Raw genomic sequence first — 8524 nt, 5'->3', positions numbered from 1 at the left:
TGTAGGAGCAACCCTTATCACGGGGTCCTTGATTCAGTACTATCCTTTGAGATGGAACACTTTGCTGATTTGAAGAATGATGATCGTCATCACTTTTCTTTAACTCATCCTTCTTGGAGGGTGGCTTGCTGTGAGCCTCAGAATGAGTCTTAGGTTTTGAGTGCAGTGCAGATAGGGTCCTACTTCGAGTCCCGCTATACTCATTATACTGTCGCTCTATTGCTTTTGTAACAACGTTGTCTATTAACGCTTGTAGTTCAGCACCCGCGATATTAATTCGGGCATCATCCTGATTCCCTCATGGGTGACTGTTGATCTCGTCTGATTCAGCCATTGTATCTTGAACTGTTACATAAGATATTGACAATAATTTATTTGGGAGTTTATTATTGAATTGCCTTTTAGGGCAAGTCATTAACCATGGTAAACATAGACCACATTTGGTTAATCTGTTACTCACATTTATTTAGGATTTTATTATAACCTATCCTAATTATAATACAATAACAATATTGTTAGCACAAAAGGCCTAGTCACAGGGACATTTTTAAATTATCAGCCATGATTTCAGAGAATCAAGGCATGAAGGTTTGAACGTAGTTCTTTACCTTTTTCTGACAGGGAGTCATAGACTACTACTGTCTTTTGTCTTATATGACAATGAGTATGGCCCGTAGGCACTATATTACCAATGTATGGTCAAAATATGATCATCTTAATTGATGATTTAAACCCATGATTTATAGATCATTAAGTCAGGTTAGGAATCTTTTGTAGAATCCTTATATAAGAATGACGTGTGTGATTTTAACGAATCACGTCTGCCAGGAGCGTTAACATGATTTCAGATGTTAACAGGGATTCGAATCTTTTAAACAGGTCTTACCATCTTTGTAACATCCGTCAAAAACGGATATCCAAAATCCGACCCGTTTTGATATTCGGATCCTAATACCAACCCTTGAAACACGAAATTTTTCTTTTTCGCGAATTAAATGAACGTCGAAAGATATTTTTTCTAATTTTTAATCTAATTATCAATATGGTTATTTATTTATTAGTTTAATAAATTAAATTAGTTAAATTTACAAATAATTATAAGATTTATTAATTATTTTTAGTAGTTTAGGCTAACTAAGCTAGTTAAACCTTTAGAATATTGAATTTAACCAAGTTAAACCCAACTTGGTTAGTTTTATAAAGGAACCAACTAACTGAGTTAGAAAACTCAGTTAGTTCAGTTAATCATAAATAAAAATAAGGAGGCTTATGCCCGGATTCGAACTCGTGACCTTACCTTCAGCAAACGCGCATACAACCACTCCACCATAACTCAGCTTTGTTATTATATCATGATCCTTCGATATATAAATCCGAGATTGGCGCTGGTTTCCTTTTTGAACGAAGTTGCCGCCCACAACCTTTCACAGTCTGTTTCTTTCCTTTTCTTCTTTACGTGATTTTCGGTTCCTGTAATCACGAAACATATATCAATTCCGTGTTTCCATATTAAAACCCAATCATGAATCGAGACATGTATACAACTCGCATACGGAACGAGCGAAGTCTATAAATACCGAGCCCTCAACCATTTCGACACACACCATTCGAAAAACCCTCTCTACTCTCATTCTAAAACACCATCACGTAAACTCATCCCCCTCTCGACAAGACCGCAACCTTTTCGAATCAATGGCCCGGTGCTCAAACTCTCTGTTAAAACCTTGTCGGAACACTAGTACGTTGCCAGACTAACCCGATACATATAGCCACCCTCTCACCGTTTCTTCACTCGCGAGAACGATAACGAACACATGTCGGAGCACCCTTGCAACTTGCCGGAGTTACCGGAGCCGTACGAAGATCGTGACAAGAAACCGTTTCCTGTTCGTTTCACTGAGCACGTCGCATGGGTTCGGAGTTTGCCGGAGATCGGTTCCTGTTGTTTCGGTATAAATTCCTTGTCTTTTGTTCTTCCTTTAATACTGTTGACACACATCTCATTTTAAAAATGTTCAAATGTTCAAATCAACTTAAGATATGAGTTTAATTTGTAACAGTCACGTTGATCCTTTTGATCAAAGTGTTGTAGTAAAACACAAGGTTGGTTTTGATGTTCTGTTCGATTGGCTATTTTAAGGAAGATAATGACTGATTTTGTTATTTTTCTCAAATGATTCTTCTCTTTATCAAACTATTATTATTATTATTATTATTATTATTATTATTATTATTATTATTATTATTATTATTATTATTATTATTATTGTTATTATTTTGCCTAACTAGTTATTCGGTTAACTTTGAAATTATTTCATCTAATTAAATCCTAGCCTTAAATATTTAATTCAATCAAAGTATATAAACTATGATTATTAATTCATTCCTCTTTGAACTATAATTATACATTTACTAATAAATTAACCAAATTTCGTTACAATTTTTTTTGTATATTAACGAGTCATATTTAGATTAAAATACCACATCTAAAGAATTAATTATTTAACTTATCAATAATTAGAACGTTTTTATAACTAGGTTAATCACTCTCGTTCGCTCTCTTGGATACTCCATCTTTACTCGTACATTCTTACAAGGAAGCGCAACGCACTCCAAGGTGAGTATACATGACCCATTTTCGTTTTACACTTTTGGGTGCAATATGTATTACATATCAAACATCACAACACATTAAACATCTTATGCACACTCTATCCTTACTCTATGTGATACATTTTAATCATGTTAGACATGTTATGCTACTGTAAACACCTAATGACTATGTGTTCATTAACTTCGTACAAGCCTCCCCTAACAATGGTAGCGCTATAGGTTGAGAAACGCCCCTCCTGTTCTATGAGCAGGTATTGTTAGGTTTAACTATGTCAACCTACTCAAATTCGTTTGGGTACACTTTAATTGCGTTAAACTTTGGTTTGGGCACATAGAGTAACATCGTTTCGAGTATATACTGTTAACATGATATTGTATTTCACATTTGGATATGAGTAAACATTTTAAACACGTACTATGCTATGTATGAAAACTTGTATACTCGCCAACATGTTTTTTTGTTGACATTATTTTAATACATATTGCAGGTTGAAAGTACAAGATTCAAGAATCAAGCTAGGATGAACTCTAGAAACCCACATAACATTTGAATTATTGTTGAACAATATGTTGTATTGTTTGGAACTATGTATTTCACTTTAGAATTTATGAAATGAATTAAATAAATTATTGTCACATTTAGTGTTATGTTGTTTTGAGCAATTTGTTCGTCTCATCCCGATGTTTCCGCCATCGGTTGGGGTGTGACAGATTGGTATCAGAGCCATAACTATAGGGAATTAGGTAGGATTGCCATACTTTTCCCTAGTCTATAGTAGGAGTACTCTGATACCAGATTGGTATCAGAGCCATAACTATAGGGAATTAGGAATGCCTTGCCTAGTCTATAGTTTAGGAGCTTTTTCACTATGTGTTGCTTAAAACAACTTTCCTTCTATCTTCTTTGTTTCCCTCTATTCTCTTGGACTTTTAATATACATGCCTTTCCTAAGGCTAACACAATACACACTTGGAGACTTTGAAGACACTCTTACAACACAATCGAAATGATTCATCAAGATAGGGGTGATTCCCACACTTGGTGATGATTTTCACTCAGCTATACTTTGATTTTTGCACGAAATCTACCCTCAAGTTAGGAGTGATATCCAAACCTTGTTGGGAGTTTTCCATTTCATATTCTAGTGGACCCTTATCTTAGGATAAGTACCAACCACATTAGGGTACGATGTTATCAAGTTAGAGGTGATACTCGCATCTTGTTTAACTAGTCCCACTCCTCGATTTTCGCTCTCGCCAAAGTCTCGATTTCCCAATCGATTAAGGATGTGTAGTAACTGGAAGGGTTAGGTACCGGTAGTCGGGACGTCCTGTCTAGGTTTGGCATTCGTATAAATCCATTAAGGACCCGTTGCCTACCTGGGGACCATCGATGAGAGTACTAACACCTATTAGGCCAAAGCACGTTTCCTTAATTCGAAAAGGTTTTCGATTCACTTTGGAAGTGTCGTATGTTACGTTCCGTGACAATCCATATTTTACGTTAAATCTCTTTTTATGTCATCTCAATTATTATGTGTTTTACGTTTGAGCGTTACGTTCGTTTCTACCTAGGAGACACATTTCGCACTATTATCGCAATCTAAAACAATTAACGATACTGTTGTGAACAAATTAAATTTATTATGCTTTCATCATACATGTTACTCTATGTGAAAATTCATGTCACTTTATTCATGTTATCCTATGTGAAACTATTTAAAACATTATATGCTCTGTGAAACATTATATGCTACGTAAAACTATTTGAGACATTCTATGCTATGTGACTCGTTCATAAAAAACAATTTTCTTAAGCAACCATTATGACCAATTCTCATCTATTTTTTCAGTTGAATCTTTAAAAGTCTTCTCTTTGATTTCGAGGACAAAATCTCCTAAAGTAGGGGAGACTGTAACATCCGTCAAAAACGGATATCCAAAATCCGACCCGTTTTGATATTCGGATCCTAATACCAACCCTTGAAACACGAAATTTTTCTTTTTCGCGAATTAAATGAACGTCGAAAGATATTTTTTCTAATTTTTAATCTAATTATCAATATGGTTATTTATTTATTAGTTTAATAAATTAAATTAGTTAAATTTACAAATAATTATAAGATTTATTAATTATTTTTAGTAGTTTAGGCTAACTAAGCTAGTTAAACCTTTAGAATATTGAATTTAACCAAGTTAAACCCAACTTGGTTAGTTTTATAAAGGAACCAACTAACTGAGTTAGAAAACTCAGTTAGTTCAGTTAATCATAAATAAAAATAAGGAGGCTTATGCCCGGATATGAACTCGTGACCTTACCTTCAGCAAACGCGCATACAACCACTCCACCATAACTCAGCTTTGTTATTATATCATGATCCTTCGATATATAAATCCGAGATTGGCGCTGGTTTCCTTTTTGAACGAAGTTGCCGCCCACAACCTTTCACAGTCTGTTTCTTTCCTTTTCTTCTTTACGTGATTTTCGGTTCCTGTAATCACGAAACATATATCAATTCCGTGTTTCCATATTAAAACCCAATCATGAATCGAGACATGTATACAACTCGCATACGGAACGAGCGAAGTCTATAAATACCGAGCCCTCAACCATTTCGACACACACCATTCGAAAAACCCTCTCTACTCTCATTCTAAAACACCATCACGTAAACTCATCCCCCTCTCGACAAGACCGCAACCTTTTCGAATCAATGGCCCGGTGCTCAAACTCTCTGTTAAAACCTTGTCGGAACACTAGTACGTTGCCAGACTAACCCGATACATATAGCCACCCTCTCACCGTTTCTTCACTCGCGAGAACGATAACGAACACATGTCGGAGCACCCTTGCAACTTGCCGGAGTTACCGGAGCCGTACGAAGATCGTGACAAGAAACCGTTTCCTGTTCGTTTCACTGAGCACGTCGCATGGGTTCGGAGTTTGCCGGAGATCGGTTCCTGTTGTTTCGGTATAAATTCCTTGTCTTTTGTTCTTCCTTTAATACTGTTGACACACATCTCATTTTAAAAATGTTCAAATGTTCAAATCAACTTAAGATATGAGTTTAATTTGTAACAGTCACGTTGATCCTTTTGATCAAAGTGTTGTAGTAAAACACAAGGTTGGTTTTGATGTTCTGTTCGATTGGCTATTTTAAGGAAGATAATGACTGATTTTGTTATTTTTCTCAAATGATTCTTCTCTTTATCAAACTATTATTATTATTATTATTATTATTATTATTATTATTATTATTATTATTATTGTTATTATTTTGCCTAACTAGTTATTCGGTTAACTTTGAAATTATTTCATCTAATTAAATCCTAGCCTTAAATATTTAATTCAATCAAAGTATATAAACTATGATTATTAATTCATTCCTCTTTGAACTATAATTATACATTTACTAATAAATTAACCAAATTTCGTTACAATTTTTTTTGTATATTAACGAGTCATATTTAGATTAAAATACCACATCTAAAGAATTAATTATTTAACTTATCAATAATTAGAACGTTTTTATAACTAGGTTAATCACTCTCGTTCGCTCTCTTGGATACTCCATCTTTACTCGTACATTCTTACAAGGAAGCGCAACGCACTCCAAGGTGAGTATACATGACCCATTTTCGTTTTACACTTTTGGGTGCAATATGTATTACATATCAAACATCACAACACATTAAACATCTTATGCACACTCTATCCTTACTCTATGTGATACATTTTAATCATGTTAGACATGTTATGCTACTGTAAACACCTAATGACTATGTGTTCATTAACTTCGTACAAGCCTCCCCTAACAATGGTAGCGCTATAGGTTGAGAAACGCCCCTCCTGTTCTATGAGCAGGTATTGTTAGGTTTAACTATGTCAACCTACTCAAATTCGTTTGGGTACACTTTAATTGCGTTAAACTTTGGTTTGGGCACATAGAGTAAATCGTTTCGAGTATATACTGTTAACATGATATTGTATTTCACATTTGGATATGAGTAAACATTTTAAACACGTACTATGCTATGTATGAAAACTTGTATACTCGCCAACATGTTTTTTTGTTGACATTATTTTAATACATATTGCAGGTTGAAAGTACAAGATTCAAGAATCAAGCTAGGATGAACTCTAGAAACCCACATAACATTTGAATTATTGTTGAACAATATGTTGTATTGTTTGGAACTATGTATTTCACTTTAGAATTTATGAAATGAATTAAATAAATTATTGTCACATTTAGTGTTATGTTGTTTTGAGCAATTTGTTCGTCTCATCCCGATGTTTCCGCCATCGGTTGGGGTGTGACAATCTTGGCCAAGTCTTATAAAGACATGTAAGCTAGGTTATACCTTTGAGATTCTTATTTAATATATAATAGGCAGATTATTTTAAAAGGAATGATTTTGAATTATTTATTTCATATATAATGTATTTATGCATATAATGGCAAAAATGAAAATTATAAACTTAACATTCCATTAGTTATTAAAAGGATTACACATTGCCCTAAACGGGACTTTTAATAGACAAATTACCCACGTAGGGGTTAAACTAAAATACAAGTCCACACAGGGACCAAATACTAGAATAGATGTCACACAGGGACTAAAAGACAAGTCAACGCAGGGACTAAAAGACAAGTCCACGCAGGGACTAAATACACAGATAAGTGTCCACGCAGGGACTTGATTGAAATAGGAATTACATCAATACATATAGGGATTTAATGATCCCTCTTCTTCTTCCCCTTCAACAAGCTTGCTAGGCCCTTGAGGAAACCACGGTTGTTCATACGCTCTTCTTCAAAATCTCTTTCCACCCGGTTTAACCTGTGGAGGATTTCTTCCTGTTCCGGTGGGGAAAATCGTGGTGGCTGCGACTGCGGCCGAATCGGAGGTCGGGCAGGTATTTGATACCCATGAGATGGATATCCCACTCCCTAAGGAGCTCCATACGGTCCTTCCGGATGTAGGGCGTTGTAGTTTGCCGCTACAAGGTACGGGTTGGCTTCAGCATAGTTATAATGAGTGTGAGCCGGCTGCTCAAACGGATTGTACGCCGTTGAACCGGCGTAGGTAGGAATCGGGTTACCAAAACCCATTGGTGGCGTGAAGGCCCGGCTTCGTGATCATTAGGGGCGGTGATTGGCCCCTTACCTCGTCCTCCTCTTCTAAATCTTGGTGGCATTTTTCCTGTCAAAATAATAAAAGATATAACAAGAAATATAAAGGACAAAGTTAAAATAAAAACAAATTTGGATTTGTCCTATGTTCTTTGTCTAGACTCGAAAATTTAGGAATGTGCAATTGTGTCATTGAGATTAAACACAAAAGGCTAGTGTTTAATTCACTCAATGTTGGCTCTGATACCAACCTGTCACACCCCGATATTTCCACGTATTACCGGTGGGCCCGGTGGGGAGTATCGTGACGTGGTTGGTAACATTACAGTCAAACAACACAATGTTTAATATGCACAACGGAAGCAAAAGATAGATATATTTCAACTTTAATAATTTTGTAATATCAAGTATCACAAACAGTTGAAAGCAATCCACAGGTGGATCAAAAATAAATAGGAAACATTGTTCAACAGTTTTGACATCCAAGCTTGCATGACTTATTGTGGACGCTAGGAGAAAGCCAACCTAGTTCGCGTAGTACCTGCACTTAACCTATTTGGGAAAATACGTCAGTTTACACTGGTAAATACAATCAACTGACTCATTTTAGAAGGTTTAATAAAATTGGTTTGAATGCACGTGGCACAAACTTTTTATAACGTAGGATAATTATTTGAACATAATCTTGTAAAAGAATTAAATGTTCCTTATACGTTCAGTAGCCCAATCCGTAGACCGGGTTAAAGATCAATAGACACACCACATTATTATTT

The 8524-nt window shown here is 35.4% G+C and overlaps 2 long non-coding RNA genes across 2 annotated transcripts; both read left to right on the top strand.

Moving 5' to 3' along the window:
• The first annotated feature begins 1001 nt into the window (after positions 1-1001).
• LOC118481192 lies at positions 1002-3154 on the top strand. The gene is made up of 3 exons (XR_004864777.1): positions 1002-1950; positions 2539-2617; positions 3102-3154. It is a non-coding gene; the product is annotated as an uncharacterized LOC118481192 (long non-coding RNA).
• An 895-nt stretch (positions 3155-4049) lies between these two features.
• LOC118481191 lies at positions 4050-6767 on the top strand. The gene is made up of 3 exons (XR_004864776.1): positions 4050-5585; positions 6153-6231; positions 6715-6767. It is a non-coding gene; the product is annotated as an uncharacterized LOC118481191 (long non-coding RNA).
• Positions 6768-8524: the final 1757 nt, after the last annotated feature.

The sequence above is a fragment of the Helianthus annuus genome, chromosome 8 (genome assembly GCF_002127325.2).
Source record: "Helianthus annuus cultivar XRQ/B chromosome 8, HanXRQr2.0-SUNRISE, whole genome shotgun sequence".
Lineage (NCBI taxonomy): Eukaryota > Viridiplantae > Streptophyta > Magnoliopsida > Asterales > Asteraceae > Helianthus > Helianthus annuus.
The sequence above is the reverse complement of the archived record's forward strand: the minus strand, read 5'-3'. Positions and strand labels throughout refer to the sequence as shown.